Source organism: Bubalus kerabau, chromosome 5, assembly GCF_029407905.1.
Source record: "Bubalus kerabau isolate K-KA32 ecotype Philippines breed swamp buffalo chromosome 5, PCC_UOA_SB_1v2, whole genome shotgun sequence".
Lineage (NCBI taxonomy): Eukaryota > Metazoa > Chordata > Mammalia > Artiodactyla > Bovidae > Bubalus > Bubalus kerabau.
In genome coordinates this window covers 128,049,141-128,066,092 of record NC_073628.1, presented here as the reverse complement: position 1 = coordinate 128,066,092, position 16,952 = coordinate 128,049,141, and the positions used below count along the sequence as shown (strand labels likewise).

The window sequence follows — 16,952 nt, the reverse complement described above, 5'->3', positions numbered from 1 at the left end:
CACATTCTTTTCCATTATAGTAGGATATTGAATATAGTTCCCTGTGCTGTACATTAGGATCTTATTGTTTATCCATCTACATTTTGATGCCTTCTTGAATTTGGTGCCAGATAACCCTCTTCTCTTTCACTCCCTTTCTCGGCTTTGTTTGTTTGTTTGTTGTTGTTGTTGTTGTTGTTTTATGTTTGTTTCTTTTGTCCATGCGATGTGGCTGGTGGGATCTTAGTTCTGTAACCAGATATTGAACCTGGACCCTTGGCAGTGTAAGTGAGGAGTCCTGACTGCTGGACTACTAGGGAATTCCCTCCCTGCTTCATTTTTATTCACCCTTGTTCTTATTTCATTTCCTTGCTTTCATCATCTGTCTTCCCCAACTAGAAGGTAAGTTCCATGAGGGCAAGGTCTTGGTTTTTGCCTTTAGGCCAGTAGCTATAAACAGACTCTCCACAGTTCAGTTCAGTCGTTCAGTCGTGTCCAGCTCTTTGCAACCCCATGGACTGCAGCACGCCAGGCCTCCCTGTCCATCGCCAACTCCCGGAGTTTACTCAAACTCATGTCCATTGAGTCGGTGATGCCATCCAACCATCTCACCCTCTGTCGTCCCCTTCTCCTCCTGCCTTCAATCTTTCCCAGCATCAGGGACTTTTCAAATGAGTCAGCTCTTCGAATCAGGTGGCCAAAGTATTGGAGTTTCAGCTTCTGCATCAGTCCTTCCAATGAGTATTCAGGACTGATTTCCTTTAGTATGGACTGGTTGGATCTCCCAGTAGCAATAAACAGACCCTCCACAGGGTAAACAAAATGATAAACAAAATGAAGCACTTGTGAAGGAGCTGGAAGGTTTTTTTTTAATATAAGAACAGGGTTTCATATGCAAATATATAGTGGAAACATGCTTTAAGGGCAGGGGAATATTCAAACCATCTTAGGGAAATTTCTGTTTTAAATACTTGTTGACACACAGCTAACTTACAATGGGAGCACCAGTTGGTTCTTACATGGATGTGAGCAATTTCTTGCATCTCAACACAGGTTTAAATGAAAGGATTATTTATTTTGATAACTTATGACTGATTAATCATCTAAAAAATAGCACATATCCACAACACATATCTTTATATAAATGCACGTGTCAAATGTGTACATGCTATTTTTTTTTTTTTTAATGCTGTCTTACTTTTCATTTCCTTTTTGTATGGCCAGCCCTAGCCCCATTTTCTACCCACCTTCCCTGGTGGCTCAGATGGGTAAAGCACCTGACTGCAATACAGGAGACCTGGGTTCGATCCCGGGTCAGGAAAATCCCCTGGAGGAGGAAATGGCAACCCACTCCAGTACTCTTGCCTGGAAAATCCCATGGACAAAGGAGCCTGGTAGACTACAGTCCATGGGGTTGCAAAGAGTCAGACACAACGGAGTGACTTCACTTTTGCTTTCATAATGCCTTTAAGATAGAGTATGCTTTTCCATGTTTTCTCTAGGCTCAGATATTTTACATAGAAAATATACATATACACATACCGAGGAGAGGCTGTTCCTTGGTTCACAAATGTGGGATCATATATACACCTTTTCTCCCCACACCTTACTTTTCTCCCTCAGTGATATCTCATAGAAATTCCTTTATGTAATCTGGCATAGCTCTGATTTTTCATGTCCATTGGTTACATATGGTTGACATTTCATGGTGTGGATGTACAGTAATTTGTTCAGCTATTCCCTTTTGGAAGGCATTCTCTCTGTTTTCTGGTTTTTGCTCCTTTGAACTATACTACAACACACATCCTTGAAATGTGCGGTTAGTTTCAGAGCCAGAGGTGAAGCTACCTATTCATTCAATCCCATAGCTTTTTTACAGCTGAGGCAATGAAGATCAGAAAGGGAAAGGAACATGCCCAAGATCACACAGCTCTTTAATATTTCACAAAAATTCAAATGACCATTATTTCACAGAATCTTCACAAGCAAGGAAACTATTATCATGTCAACCTTAAAGTTATAAAAACTGAAGCCAAAGAGACTAATTGCTTTGATTTCATGGTCAGTGAGGGCAAAAGCCAGGGCTGATAGCCAGGACTTTTGATTCCTGATTCCCCGTAGATTCTTCCACTTCTAGTTTTATGGATGCCATTAACACAAACTGTCTACTGGGTGGTTTTTGTTAATTTATTCTGGACTTTAACAGGGCACTCTGCCTGCATAAGAGTTTTGCTAAAAGAATGACACAGTTTGCATTCAGAACACACTTTCCTTAACTATTCAGGTTGAAGTCATGGTTGAAGTTATTAAAAAACAGACTTTGGAATCAGGCTGATTTCATTTTGAGTGCTGGCTTTGCCACTAACTTTCAGCAGATGGGTCAGCATCCCTAAAACCCAGTTTCCTCATCTGTAAACTAGGGATATGATTGTACAGCTCCCACCTTATCAGACGTTGTTAGGATTAGATAACACAAGATGCTGCTGCTAAGTCACTTCAGTCGTGTCTGACTCTGTGCGACCCCATAGACGGCAGCCTACCAGGCTCCCCAGTCCCTGGGATGCTCCAGGCAAGAACACTGGAGTGGGTTGCCATTTCCTTCTCCAATGCATGAAAGTGAAAAATGAAAGTGAAGTCGCTCAGTTGTGTCCGACTCTTAGCGACCCCATGGACTGCAGCCTACCAAAGCTCCTCCATCCATGGGATTTTCCAGGCAAGAGTACTGGAGTGGGGTGCCATTTCCTTCTCCAATGCATGAAAGTGAATTTTCCAGGCAAGAGTATTGGAGCGGGGTGCCATTGCCTTCTCCGAACACAAGATGTGTGGGCAGATAGGACAGTGCCTGGCCATAATAAGTTCTCGATAAATATGAGCTATTATTTTGGATGTTTGGCGCCACCCAACTGACTGGTAGATATCTATGCTTCCTAACTGTTCTTTATCTGAGGTAGGAAAAGCCTTTCTCATTGCAGGGCCAGGATAGGATGTCTTTGATGGTTGCCCTCTGGTTTCTTCATAGGCAGAAGGTAAGAGTGAAAGACCAGGAAAGAGTTTTCCCTTTTTGCATTGCTCTAACCCTAAAGTGCCATGAAGTGGAGGGGAATCTGTCTCTTAAAAAGGAAAGTAGGAACATTCTGACCTTCCTGAGTGTGCCTGCCTGTGTGAGACACTGCGAGTGCAGACATTCTTTAGCAACAGAGCATTAACTGTCAATGGATGTGTTACAGCTACTTGAATGCCTTCTCCTTTCCAGGAGAAAAGCCATTTTCAAGCCAGTTGCTTGCAATGCATCAAGTGATGAAATACAGATAACAAATTGTGCATTTGTTTGGCTTCATGCTTATTACACCCCCGCTTCTGGAAAGCATTGCACTTAGCCCCTTAATAATCCCTCTCCGGAGATCAATTACCAGGATTTATCTGGTTCCTCGAGCATAAAAGTGTTTTATTGTTTTTACTTTTGCTCCAAGCGAAGTGTGAGGGGGTAGGCCAGGTTTAAAGGGACTGTCCCAGGCAAGAGTGTGAAGCTGGGATGATCGTCCTTGCTTTCCTGTCTACTAAATCCTCAACAGGAAAGTAGGGAACACTTGGAGGCATCTCCCTGAGGAGGGACCAGGCCCAGATGTTCTCATCTCCGATTATTTGCTCATAGATCGTAAGCTTGCAGGTGCCTGGAAAGGTGGGTGCCACTTGAGGGGAGAAGCTGGAATAGTGGAGCTAAGTCACCATTTCAGACCAAATCATTTTTCCTCTAAAGTTTCGCTGTAATCCAAACCAGTTGAGCATTTGAGAAGAAGTAGGTACCATGAAAAGGGGTAATGGAATTAGCTTTCATGTTTTTCCAGGACTCTAAACCATATTTCCTGTCACAACTGTACATTATTAATACAAGGCATCTGTTAGCACAGAACTGCCCGAAAATGTGCACCCAAAACCTTACATCTGGTTTCGATAATTTATTTCTGACATTTGTAGTTGGTGGGGAAGGTGGGGGGAGGATGGGAAAAAGGGGAGGAATTAAACCAAGATGTTGCCTTTAACCCATCAGAAGCTCCTAGTCTGAGCCAAAAGCCTGAGTTCTTAACGTGGTTTTTGCATTAGGTAATATAATTATATTAATTTAGCAGCAAATAGCGTGACTCCAGGCCTGGTGGGTGTGGGTCCACGCTCGCTTTTATCCTGCCTGCTCGGGCTGCAGCAATTAGCTTCCTCTCGCGAAGGGGATTAGCAGGACCACCCCCCGGCGGCGGCGGGGGTGGGAAGGGGGGGGTCTCGCTCAGAGCTGTCAGGTGTCCCTCGGCCTTCCCAGGCCCCCTCCCCCGCCCCGCCCCTGCAATTAATTCCCTCTCCTGCTTTGCGCGAGACAAAGCGGTCTGATCCCGAGGTGTCCGACCTCCCGCCCCCTCGTCGCGCCCCAGTCCGGGTTCCTCCAGCAGGAATCGCCCCAGGCGCTGGGAGCCCGAGCCGACCGGCCGGGTCTGAGACCCGCCCCAGACTTTCCACGATCAGGTTTCAGCTCGACTAACGAGGAGAAAAGAAAGAAAGAACGCGCTACTTCCGCGAGCCGGAGCCGCTGGGGCCCCGGGGAGGGGAGGGAAACGCGGCCGGGGCGGGAGGAGACGCGGGGAGGCCCCGGGCCCGGCGGGAGGATGGGTCGGTCGGGCACAGGTGCCCGAGGCGAGCCGCCCTTGACCCGACGCGGGCGGGCCCTCTGAGCCTCCAGCTCAACCATCGTCTCCCCAGAAATCCCCCCTGCTTCTGCTGGGGCGTCAAGGTCGCTGATGCTCGTGTGCGACGAATGTCCGCTTAAACCCGCGGTCCTCAGTCACCCCGCCGGGACTGCGGGGCAGCGCCCAGATTGTCCTCAATAGAACACTCACAAAACGGGGGCTTAGTGGCCTTTGGGGGGGAGGGGCGGTGTCTTTTTTAAAGGCAAGAGAGTTTCTCTAGATTCTTTAGCCTAGAAAGACAGGTTTTCCATTTGTTTAATATCAGGACCTCAAAGATCAAGTCCAGCGGCCTTCTCCTTTCCCAGATGAGGGAACTGGAAACCAAGAGAGCGAATTTGCGTTCTGCTCAAGATCACATAGGTCAAGTTTATGGTTGGGCTGAGACCAGAGGAACCAAGTCTGTTGAGCCCAGCTCAGTGCTTTCTGCAACTATGATGAAAAAAAAAAAAAAAAGCTTGGCTCTGTGGGGAGGAAGGGGGAGACATCCAGGCCTGACTTGGACAGCCAGGACTGAGGCTTAGTCCGGGGTTCAGATTTTCCTGGAGCCAGTCCACCAGCGGTCAGGCCACATGTGAGTAATAAAGGATTGAGTGTTGTATACTTTAGACTGGTTCCCCTCTTCTTGGCCCCCTTCCCCGGCCTTAACTTCCTTTTGGAGTCCCTACTGACTTCTGGGTGTCCACCATGGGCCCTGTTGGAAAATTTTCAGCTCCATCTCAGAATAAAAGGAATGAAAACCTGGGGAAAGCAGCCAAGGAGGAAAGCCACAAATACGCATCTGGCTGCAGCAGACGGAGCAGCTCTGAGTGTGCAGCGATGCACCATGACGGCGCACTGCAGACGTGGAAGCTGCTCCCCCAGGACCGTCCCTGAGAAGCGAGAGCCGCCCCGGGCGCAGTCCTCCTGCTGCCCACCCAGGCCCTGCCAAGTTTCTGCAGACCGTGCGGAACAGCAAGAGCCATGGGAGTCAGCCAGCCATGAGCTGGTATTCTGACTCCACAGCCCACTGGCTGGGGCCTTGAGCAAGTTGACTTAGCTTCTCTGAGCCTCAGTTTCTTTACTGTTTACAAGGGTAAAGGTAGGACTGCTGTTGTTCAGTCGCTCAGTCGTGTCCGACTCTTTGCGACCCCAAGGACTGCAGCACGCCAGGCTCCTCTGTCCTGTACTATCTCCTGGAGTTTGCTCAAACCCATATCCATTGAGTTGGTGATGCCATCCAACCATCTCATCCTCTGCCGCCCCCTGCTCCTTTTGCTTTTAACCTTTCCCAGCATCAGTCTTTTCCGGTGGGTAGGCTCTTTGCATTGGTGGCAAAGTATTGGAGCTTCAGCTTCAGCAGTCCTTCCAATGAATATTCAGGATTGATTTCCTCTAGGAAATAGGACTGTGGAGACCCACGGCCATATTGTGACTTTAATGGGTCCTAGCCACTTTTTTGCCTTTGTGGCTGTGGGCCCGCTCCTCGAAGTTTTTTTTTAATAAAAATATATTTTATGATTGCATGAGAATAAAGATGAGTATACTCACGTATTCAAATATTTTTAAAATCTAAAGCTTTACTGTTTCTACAAAGAAAACATTTTCATAGGCCTCCAAAAGTACTGTGGACCTTCTGCATGGATAATCCTAATGGTGAATGGGCCCTGTTTGTACCCGTCAGCTCAGAGTCTGTTTTGGGGGCAGCCCAGACTAAGACATACTAGGTTAGAGGAACTCCAGCAAAGAGGCTATTGAGAAGGGAGTGTGTGGGGTTGGGGTTGGAGGAAAGAAAGGAGCAGCTTCATAAATTCATCACCCATCTCCCTCTCCCGTCCAGTCTCCATCCCGTAGAGTCTGTCATGCCACTTCGCTGAAGGATGGGTCAGACCATGCTTCCTTTACCCAAGGTGTGCCCTCTGCACGTCCACCCCTTCATCTCCACTCCTTCTGCTCATACCAGGCAAACAGTGAGGCCCACCCACTCCTGTAGCCCTATCTCCTCCGTCTCTTTTCAGGGACAGGCCTCTATCCTGCCCCTGCTGCCGGGGGAGATAGGGGGCCCTACACTTCTCAGAAGGCTCCCTCATTGCCTGCCTCCTGAGGCCCACGTCTGGCGTATCTGGCCATGCTCTCCGCACCCCCCGACCCTTCCTGGAGCAGGCCCCCTCCTCAGCTTCTGAGAGCCTCAGGAAGAGAGTAGACAGGAGGAAAAAAAAGCAGCTCTTGTACGATATTAGCCTTTCGCCTGTCTAAGGCTGGATCCTGCCCTCCCTGGGGGGCTCAAAGCTCTTAGGCTTCTCTTCGAGCTACCAGGCAACTGGCAGGGACTAAAGAGCTTATGTTTCTTAAGTGGGAGTGGCTGGTGTTTATCAAAGACTCATGTGCGGGCTCCAGAGGCCCCTCTAGACGGTGGCGGAGGCCTGTCCGGAGCTCTGTGGAGGCAGGAAGTTCCCGGCTGGGCTAGAGCTTGCTGGCTTTGCTGAAACACTGGCAGGATCTGAGGGAAGCATTCCTCACGAATGTCTCCTTCAGAGGCTGCTGGATTCCTTTAACAGCTAATTAGTGAGAAGTCGCTACTGTGATGGGGGCTGACCCAGGCCTTCCTCCACCTCCTCCTAGGGGTCAAGGCCCCCGGGGAGGCCAGCCATGCTTTACTATGGCCATATTTCCTCCCCGACGTCAGCTGTTTCTTCAGGAGTCATCTCTCCAGCTTTCAGCCTTTTTTTTTTTCCCCTTCAGAAACAGGCTTTTCCCTGACAAGTTTGCAGCTCAAAAGGAGCCGGCTCCTCTTAACTGTTGAAATCAGGCGCATCTGGAAGCAGTAAACTTTTCAACAGGCTGAGAGGAAGAAAAGACATATTGTAGGGGATGGATTCACCTCTGGGACTAATTATTCTTTATATTTCACCCGTCACATTTACAATCTTCGTCAGAGCAAAGAGACAATAAATGATCTCATTAAAACCCAGAAAGATGCTTCTCCCTGTTGAGAAGAACCTTGTCTCAACGCCCTGATCTCTGACGAGAGGGTCGTGTCAAGGAGGCTGGCGTGGGGCCTGGGGACCAGGGATGGGAGGGGCAGGGCTCTGCCAAATGTTTTCCCTTGTTTGAATACAGTATCTTATTTTTTCCGTCACTGGAAATATCCTTGTGAGTCTGAAATCAAGATCTTCTCCAGCCACATTTTTCCCCCAGAGGCAGAATCCTGTTGGGGGTGGAGGGGGTGGGGAGCACAGTGACCCAGAGAGAGAATGGGATTGTGAGGTTTAAAAAAGTATCTAAACCAAGAGAAAAAGCAAGAAAGGGAGAAAGAGAAAGAAAAAAAAAAATTATCTCCATCATCTCTCTTCCCTATCAAAAACCCATTCTGGTGGAAAGATTCCCGAGGAGAAAGACACTGCATGAGAGTCTTCCAGGGCTGGGGGGACCCCCACAAAGCCATCTCCCTTTTCCAACTATACGAAGGGGTGCCCAGAAGGGGCCACCACCCCCTAGAGTCCTCCCAGTCCACAACTCCTTATCCTCCACCAGCCCCAGTGGCTTTAGGGCAACTTAGAAGCGATTCCCCCGCTCCTACTCGAATCCCCAGTCCCGGGGATGTGCGCAGGAGGAGAAATTCTTTCTCCTGGCAATCTTCTCAGGCGTTGGCCCCGAGGTGGCCATGCTGCTGGGAACTCCTGCTGAAGGGGGCTGATGGGGTCCAGGGCCTTGCTATTTAAAGTGTGATCAGAAGCATTAACATCACTTGGGGAGCCCCTTCCACTCCCACGTCTGGGACATTTTAACAAAACCTCCAGGTGATCTGTACGAATACTAGAGCTTGAGAGGTAATGCCCGAGGCCAGAGTTTCTCAATTTTTCTCTTAGCTCAGCTCACCTAGAGGGCTCTTTAAACCTCAGGATGCAGACCCTTAATGGCAGAGATTCTGACTCAGCTGGTTGGAGAGGCTGCAAATTTGCGTTCAGATACATCTGCAGGTGGTATGGTTGCTGCTGGTCCAGGGACCACACCAAGCTGATTCTCAAGCATTCCTAGGTGCCACTTGAAGAAACGCAGATTCAAAGGTCTTGTCATCTAGTAACAGGGTCGATCGAACAACGGGCATCTAACACAGCTTACGGTATTCTACTGACTCTTGGGGAATGAGACACTTCTTACAAGGGATGAGGCAGTTCAGGCTCTGCGAGCCTGTGTGAATTACCTAATGTTTTTTAGACACTGAGTGAATGAGCCAAGATTTGAACCCAGATATGCCAGACCTATGCTTTCTTACCTCATCACAACTTGCCTTAAGAAAATCATATTCAAGATGGTGAGTCCATTTCAGTTATTTTAGCTTCATGATCATAGTTGAGTCAACTGTTCATAGGGTTTCCCAGAGGTGATTTTATGGGTCTCTGGAGCCTGGTTAATGAAAAGATAAGACTGGTACTGAACAGCATCCACTACCATGCTGGTAATATCCTACAGTACTTAGAAGCACACCAAATAAAGTCAGTGTGCTTTCTCTGACCTTGCCTACCCTTTCAATTTACCCTTATGAACAGGTTTTTTTTTTTTTTAAGAAAAAGCTAAAAGACCCAACCCTTTCTTTGAAGGTCAAAATGATCAGCTTTTGATTTAGCTTGTCTGAATTGATGAGTTCACTGTGTATCCACCTCCAGGGCTGATCACTGCTATAATGCCCAGTGAAGCTTTTTTTTTTTTTTTAAAGCATTTGCTTGCTTTGTAAGAACTAGCTGTTGATGGAAAAAACAAACAAACAACCCACACAACATTGTATGCCTAGGGCCACATTTATGGGAAAAAAAAATCTTCTCCTGAATCTGTCCTCAGATCTTTTTAAAAGTTCAAGTTGAGACGAGGTTTCCAAGCTGGCTCCAAAGGAGAACAATGCCCTCTGGGTGTGGGTGTGGGATTGGGTGCGGCTTGTCTTCCGGCAGCTTTTGAACAGGTGTCAAAAAAAAGGCCAGTTTGAAATAAAGGCTCTTTTTGCCTCAAAGAGAGCCATGCCTAGGTCAGAAATGTCCAGAGGTGTCTTTGAAGGAAACAGACAAACAAACGAACAAACCAGCTTTTCTGCTCCTTGGTGTCTGGACGGGAGCAGAGCTGGTATTTTCCCATTGCCTTGGCACTTTCTCCCACAGGTGTTTCTGGAAGCGCCAAGGTCAAATTACTAAGCCATCTTCTGCCTCACAATTACTTAGTGAGTTTTTAACTTGTAAAACTTTCTTCTTTCAAAGTCTAGTGTTACATTTATTTTCCCTCCCCGCCCTCGCCCCACAGGAGTGAGAATCAAGGTGTCATTAGCCATCCCCAGAAAGGGAGCCAAGGGTGCCTCTGAGATGTCCTAGCCAGGAAGTATTTTTAGAAATTGAAAAGAAAAAAAAAATCTCCTGGGCAAATGGTGTCGATCTTGTGCTGTTTGGGGAAAGTGGCTCATCAGAGTAAATGCCTCTTTCTCTTATGCCTTAAGTATCCTCCTGCCTCAGATGAGTGGGTTATTAAGGTAATGTTACCCTTTATTGCTGAAAAGCAGTGTAAATAGATACCCAGACTACAGAGATTACCTGCTTTCAAACAGCAGAAATGAGACACTTTCTCTTACAATTTCCTTTTTCACCAAATAGCATACCCTGTTTACTTGGGAGAATAGTCACTTTCTTGTAATGACCACACCCATTCACTCAGACAGCAAAAGCTGGCGAAGTAAGTGTAGCTATTATGTGGGCAAATCTTTGTGTGTCTTCTTCCTCCTGTGTGCTCTGCTGAGTGCTCACTGCCCTCTGTTCACTCATGTACAGAAAGTACTTTGTCTTTTCTGCCGAGCACTCCTCGACAAGGCTCAGAGAACTCCCCGTCCTAGGACAGAGGATGCAGCTTGACTGATGGGGGAAGCAAGCAGCGCATGAACCCGGGAAACTCTGAGACTCGGGGAGAGGCACAGCCACCTGCAGTTGGAGATCCCCTAGTTTGAGGAAGAAGGCACAAACCTGCAATGAGGAAACTCACATATACACACATATACACCTAGGCACACATATGCATACGTATCCACATCGTTGTTTAGTTGCTAACTTGTATCTGACTCTTGTGACCCGATGGACTGTAACCCGACAGGCTCTTCTGTGCGTGAGATTTCCCAGGTAACAATACTGGAATGGGTTGCCATTTCCTTCCCCGGGGGATTTTCCGACCCAGGGATCGAACCTGCGTCTCCAGCACTGGCAGGTGGATTCTTTGCCACTGAGCCACCAAGGAAGCCCCATACGTGTATGTGTGGCTTCACATACATATGTGCACAACCATATATGTTACATATTTCCACTAAACATATTTATTAATAAAAAATTTTTTCCTTAGAATGCATATAGAAAAGTGACACTGATAAATAATGCTGAGACTTGAAAACAAGGACATAATTAGTATCAGTTGACCTAAACGCTGGAGTTACTGCTAGGGGAATAGGTCTTAAAGGGAGAGAGCAAAGCCTGGGGATGCGCCGAGGGCTTAATCTCAGGCTAGGAAAGAATGGCAGAAACCCCGCCTGCTCCTTCCCAACAGAGATCTCTTCATCACCAAAGCACAATAGCTTCACCCAGCCCACTGTAACAGGATAAACAAGTTTGATGTAACTTCCAAATCTATTTTCTATTGTAAGTTCCGTTTATTGAATAAAATAGCAATTCAACATGTTTGCAAATCATGGCGCTGTTAGATGCCAACGCTGGCAGAGATTCATCTGTTTACTGTACGGCTCGCCCGGATAGGCTCTGAGACGCAGCAGAGCATTATTGTGGAATTCCAAACAGCTGCAAGGAATAAGTTGAAAGCAATTTCAGCTAATCTTTCAGTGTGGCATGGTGGAAACTGGTTCCAGATAGCAGATCAGATCAGATCAGTCGCTCAGTCATGTCAGACTCTTTGCGACCCCATGAATCGCAGCACGCCAGGCCTCCCTGTCCATCACCAACTCCCGGAGTTCACTCAGACTCACGTCCATCGAGTCAGTGATGCCATCCAGCCATCTCATCCTCTGTCGTCCCCTTCTCCTCTTGCCCCCAGTCCCTCCCAGCATCAGAGTCTTTTCCAATGAGTCAACTCTTCACATGAGGTGGCCAAAGTACTGGAGTTTCAGCTTTAGCATCATTCCTTCCAAAGAAATCCCAGGGCTGATCTCCTTCAGAATGGACTGGTTGGATCTCCTTGCGGTCCGAGGGACTCTCAAGAGTCTTCTCCAACACCACAGTTCAAAAGCATCAATTCTTCGGCGCTCAGCCTTCTTCACAGTCCAACTCTCACATCCATACATGACCACTGGAAAAAACCATAGCCTTGACTAGACGGACCTTTGTTGGCAAAGTAATGTCTCTGCTTTTGAATATGCTATCTAGGTTGGTCATAACTTTCCTTCCAAGGAGTAAGCGTCTTTTAATTTCATGGCTGCAGTCACCATCTGCAGTGATTTTGGAGCCCAGAAAAATAAAGTCTGACACTGTTTCCACTGTTTCCCCATCTATTTCCCATGAAGTGATGGGACCGGATGCCATGATCTTCGTTTTCTGCATGTTGAGCTTTAAGCCAACTTTTTCACTCTCCACTTTGGTACTTGTTTTTAGTCTTAAGACTCAGAACAGCTTCTGGACACTTGGTTTTTGAACTGATGAAAACAAGAGCGAGACTGTGACATGGTACCTTGCATTTAATATTGTCAAAACGGGAACCTGGAGCTTTCCAGGTGGTGCTAGTGGTAAAGAACCTGCCTGCCAAGGAGAGAGACGTAAGAGACGCAGGTTCGATCCCTGGGTCTGGAAGATTCCCTGGGGGAGGGCATGGCAACCCACTCCAGTATCCTTGCTTGGAGTATCTCATGGACAGACGAGCCTGGTGGGCTATACAGTCCATGGGGTCCCAAAGAGGCGGACATGGCGCTGAAGTGACTTAGCACGCATGCACGCAGACATGAACCAGAGTTTGCTTTGTGTTCGAAAACTTCTTTTCAACATTCTTTGGGCCTGGTTCCCAGGCTCTGGGAAAATGTATAAAAAGTAAAGATGTGATCCACTGATGGAGGGGAATGGGAAAGCTAACACTACCTCCTCAAGCTTGTCCAAAGGATTCCAAAATTCTGCAGAGACCTTGTCGCAGAGCTAGGTTGAATGTACTCCATAGAATTTACCTGCACGTATTGGCCAGAGAAAGGTTGATCTTGCTTTCCTGGTCAAAGCACGTTTTCAAGATGGAGACACAGACTTTGGTGGTGTTCCACCAAGAAGTCCAAGTTTGGCCACAGTAAAACCAGGACAGTTATGCTGTCCTGTTACGTAACAGGCCCCCTGTTACGGGCCTGCAGGACTCTGCAGCCCCGATGCTTGAGTACTGTGTTTTGCAATGATTCCCAGCCCCATCCCGCCACCACGTCTTGCCTACAGCTCATGGAAGCTCAGCCTAGAGGCCGTGTTTCAGTCCCATTGAGACAAGGATGGGACCCTCTGCTGCTGCCTTTTGCCAGTAGCTGGAGCACGGTGAACACAGCCTTGAAACTCACTGTAAAATAGAAAAAAAATAGAAGCACACAAGTAGCCAGGCTGTCTGCCTCTTCCCTTCTGCCCCGGTCTTTGGCATTGAGGTAGGCCTAGACTGTGTTCCCGCAGCCTGGCTGCTTGTTGCCAGTTCAGTTTCCCAGGACTTGGGTCTGATCCCAGTCTCACGCCTCACATGGAGCTGGCTGGTTCCTGTTAGCGTTTCAGTCTACCCCTAACAGTGAGCATCGCGGCTGCCAGGACCTCATGAAACTGGATTCCCATTTGGCCCCTTCTGATCAGACCCTGCTGGATCACTCTGCCTGCCTAGAAACAGACGGTGGCTGCGCCATGTCTCTTGGACCAGTCTGTTACAGCACAGGGAAGGCTGCATCTGGTCCATATATTCTGATTTAAGTTACCTCCTGTCCCTCAGCTTGTGGTGAACAGGCTCTGACCTGGAACTCTGTGTAATGCTAGCGCCCTTTCAGAATAGTTCCTGAGAGCTATAACCTGTGCTAAACAAAACAATTTCAAGTGAGGAGACTTGCAGGAAACTTTTATCTATTTTTCAAAGTCTTCCACAGAAAGTTCCCAAGAACATTCTAGAAGATAACATGGTTTTATTTGCTCAGCACCTTAGCTCAAGTCAGAGGTGATTTATGACAAGGCCTTTTTCAAACACGTCGATCTGGTGTTCTGGCTAGCTTTGACCTGCCCTCAAAAGAATGTTATGCCCTGAAGCAGGCCCATCTGGTCAGACATAGTTACACAAATGTGTAGGTTCTTGCAAATGGTCCATCAGCTTCCAGAGAGAAAAACAACCAGCTGAGTCGCTGGTTGTGTCTCAGAGTGCTGCTATTTTCAAAGCTATTTTCATTGAGACCTTCTGCCTGGAGGAAAACACTTGTTAAATCGGTGTGTTATGAAGTGTTAGGCTAGTGACATTCAAAACTGTTAACACTTAAGACAGTTTTTAATTTATTAATGGACTTTTCATCTTTTTAAACTGGCTTTTTCAAATCAATAATAATCTCTGTTTATCAAAATGCATACAGAAACACAGTTTATGAGTTGGTCATTATTCTTTCTTGCTATGGAAAATTAGCCAACAACTGTTCAACAGACCCACACAAGCAGCAATAACTTTGAAATATAGTTAATAACAAACATATTCATGATTTTTCACTATCTTCCTTGTTCTCAGTGATAAGAATCAATATAAATGTCTTGCATTAAGATTTGTGTTTGTTCATTTCTGGTGTGTACAAAAGAAATAAAACAGTATTCCCAACAGTTAATATTTTAATTGCTTTGTTCTTTTCAGTGTATTTTAGAAATAAATCACTCTGGTCTTATCCATTAATAAAAAGTTATTATGACTTCAAATCCTCTTTTGGCTAGATTGTGCATACAAATAAATATAGAATCCTTTGAAAATCTACTACATACAAGTCATTTAAAACAGAACTCTTTTCAAGACCTTTCTACTAAGCCGTGGAGACCTTTTTGTTAATTTACGAAGGCTTTCCTACTACAGGGAAAGCAGATGAGACAGTGACAATCATGGTTGAACTGGTGGTGAAAGGCCCAGAGCCTGCCAGGAACTACTCCCGGAATCTCAAGGTCTCTCTCAAGGGTCACCTCCAAGTATTCAGGCTACTGTGTAGCACAGTAAAAAGGCTATAGCCTGACAGGCAAAGTATAATTTCAACCCTAGTTCTTCTTGGGTACCAAGGAGAGGGGGGTCACCTTAACAGCATCAAGCCAAATTTTACTGACTCTTCTTGCCACATATTTAACAAGGACATTGGACCTATTTCAACAAAGTCCTACCCAGACTCCACAGAGATGTCTGACGTGTCCTTATGAATAGTGACCATGTTATCACAGGCAACAGGCAGCGTCTCCCAGGTACATCCCCTGGCCCTGGCCCTATCCAAGGTCCTCTGGCCACAAAGCCTCTTGAGGGTGCCTCCCCATACCCCAGCTTCTGGCAAGCTCAATCAGAATTTCAACATTCAAGCCAAAGCAACTAAATATAGAGTCCAAAACTGGCAATCCATAAGGGCTAGAAAGGGCTGTGTTCTGGCCCATCTGTCCAGCAGCCTGTGTCATGCTGGTCCCTTGGGGATATAAGAATGATACTCTTGGGACTTGCCCAGGGCAGCGGTTAAGAATCTGCCTTCCAATGCAAGAGGTATGGGTTCAATCCCTGGTTGGGGAACTAAGATCCTACATGGCTTGGGCACCTAAGCCTGCGTGCCACGACTACTGATCTTGTGGGTGGCAAACTACAGAGCATGTGTGCTCTGAGCCCTCACACAGCAACAAAAGGGACATGTGCAGGCCACGGTGAAGAGCCTGCATCCATCACAACAGATCCCACAGGCTGCAACCAAGACCTGACATGGCCAAGATAAAATAAATAAATAAACATTAAAAAAAAAATGCTACTCTTCGGACTTCTCTGTCTGTCTGGTGGTTAAGACTCTCTGCTTCCACTGCAAGGGGCACAGGTCTGATCCCTGGTTGGCGAACGAAGATCCCACATGCCACGTGGTGCGGCCAAAAAATAATAAAAGATAAATAAATAGAGTGCTACTCTTGCCTCAGGCCTCACAGCGTCCTTCCTGAAGACCAATCTTACAGCTTTGGCTCAGGCTCTCTTCTGCAGGGCTCAAACACCAGGCTCAAACACTAAGGAGGAAACACATCCCATCCTGGCCTTGCCTTTTCACTCCACCCGTCATCACTAAACTTCCTCCCTTCTCTTTCAACCCCATACAACAAAACTACGAACAGACTACCCTCATCCACTCAGCAATTTAGGTATATTCTGCAGCACGTATGTACCTCGGTTTGGGCTCAAGGTGGAATTCATCTGACTATGTTACTTGGAACCAAGTGTGATATCAGCTGTCCTGCTTTTCTTAGAATGAGACCATTGACTTGTTCAAGCCATGGCTCTGAGCCCAGCCTCCGAGGTGCCATGAGCTCAGACAGGGACAAGTGCTCAGGACATGAGGAAGTTTCAGCAAACACGTCAATCCCCTTGGACCTCGGAATGAACGTGCAACCCAAAGGGCAGCTACCGTCTTGATTATGTTTCCCGGAAAACTACGAAGAAAAACAAACAAACTAGGCAACCACAAAAGCTATTTCCTGGCTCTCCCAGCAACTCTGACTTAGTTCTGAGTGGTTGTTGTTTTGTTTTTTTATTATCCCTTCCTTTGGGGAACAAATTAAAGTTGTGTGTTTATTTCTACAACACTGAGAAACACAGAGAGAAAGCCTCCCAAAAGAATGATCCCGTTTCCCGTTTCAGAGATTTGCCAACAACACATGAAAAGGAAAAATAAACTTGGAGGTGTTGCATTATGAAATAGATCTGCCCTTTCATATTCCTTATAAATCCATTTCTATTTTAAATTCACTCAAGTAATGACTGTCACCAACCCCCCCCATCCCCTTTCCTGCAAAAAGACATAGACAATAAAGTGAATTATCACTATATACCTAGTATATGTGTTATGTAGTAGTTCCCATTCTCGGATTCCTCAAAATGTGGCATAAATGTGTTTTTCCTGATGTCTACATGAGTCAGCCCAAACCTTAGGGATTTTTTAAATGACAATTTATATTCCAACAATGTCATGGTCTCACCCATGTCTTCGAGATTAGGTGCGATACAGATCAAACTGAAATATTATCACATGCACTAGACTGTCAGGGAGAGATA

At 46.7% G+C, this 16,952-nt stretch overlaps 1 long non-coding RNA gene across 1 annotated transcript; it reads left to right on the top strand.

The window, feature by feature from the left end:
- Window positions 1-8,650: 8,650 nt before the first annotated feature.
- On the top strand, window positions 8,651-10,952 carry LOC129653414 (uncharacterized). Its single transcript, XR_008715109.1, has 2 exons — window positions 8,651-9,000; window positions 10,493-10,952. It is a non-coding gene; the product is annotated as an uncharacterized LOC129653414 (long non-coding RNA).
- Window positions 10,953-16,952: the final 6,000 nt, after the last annotated feature.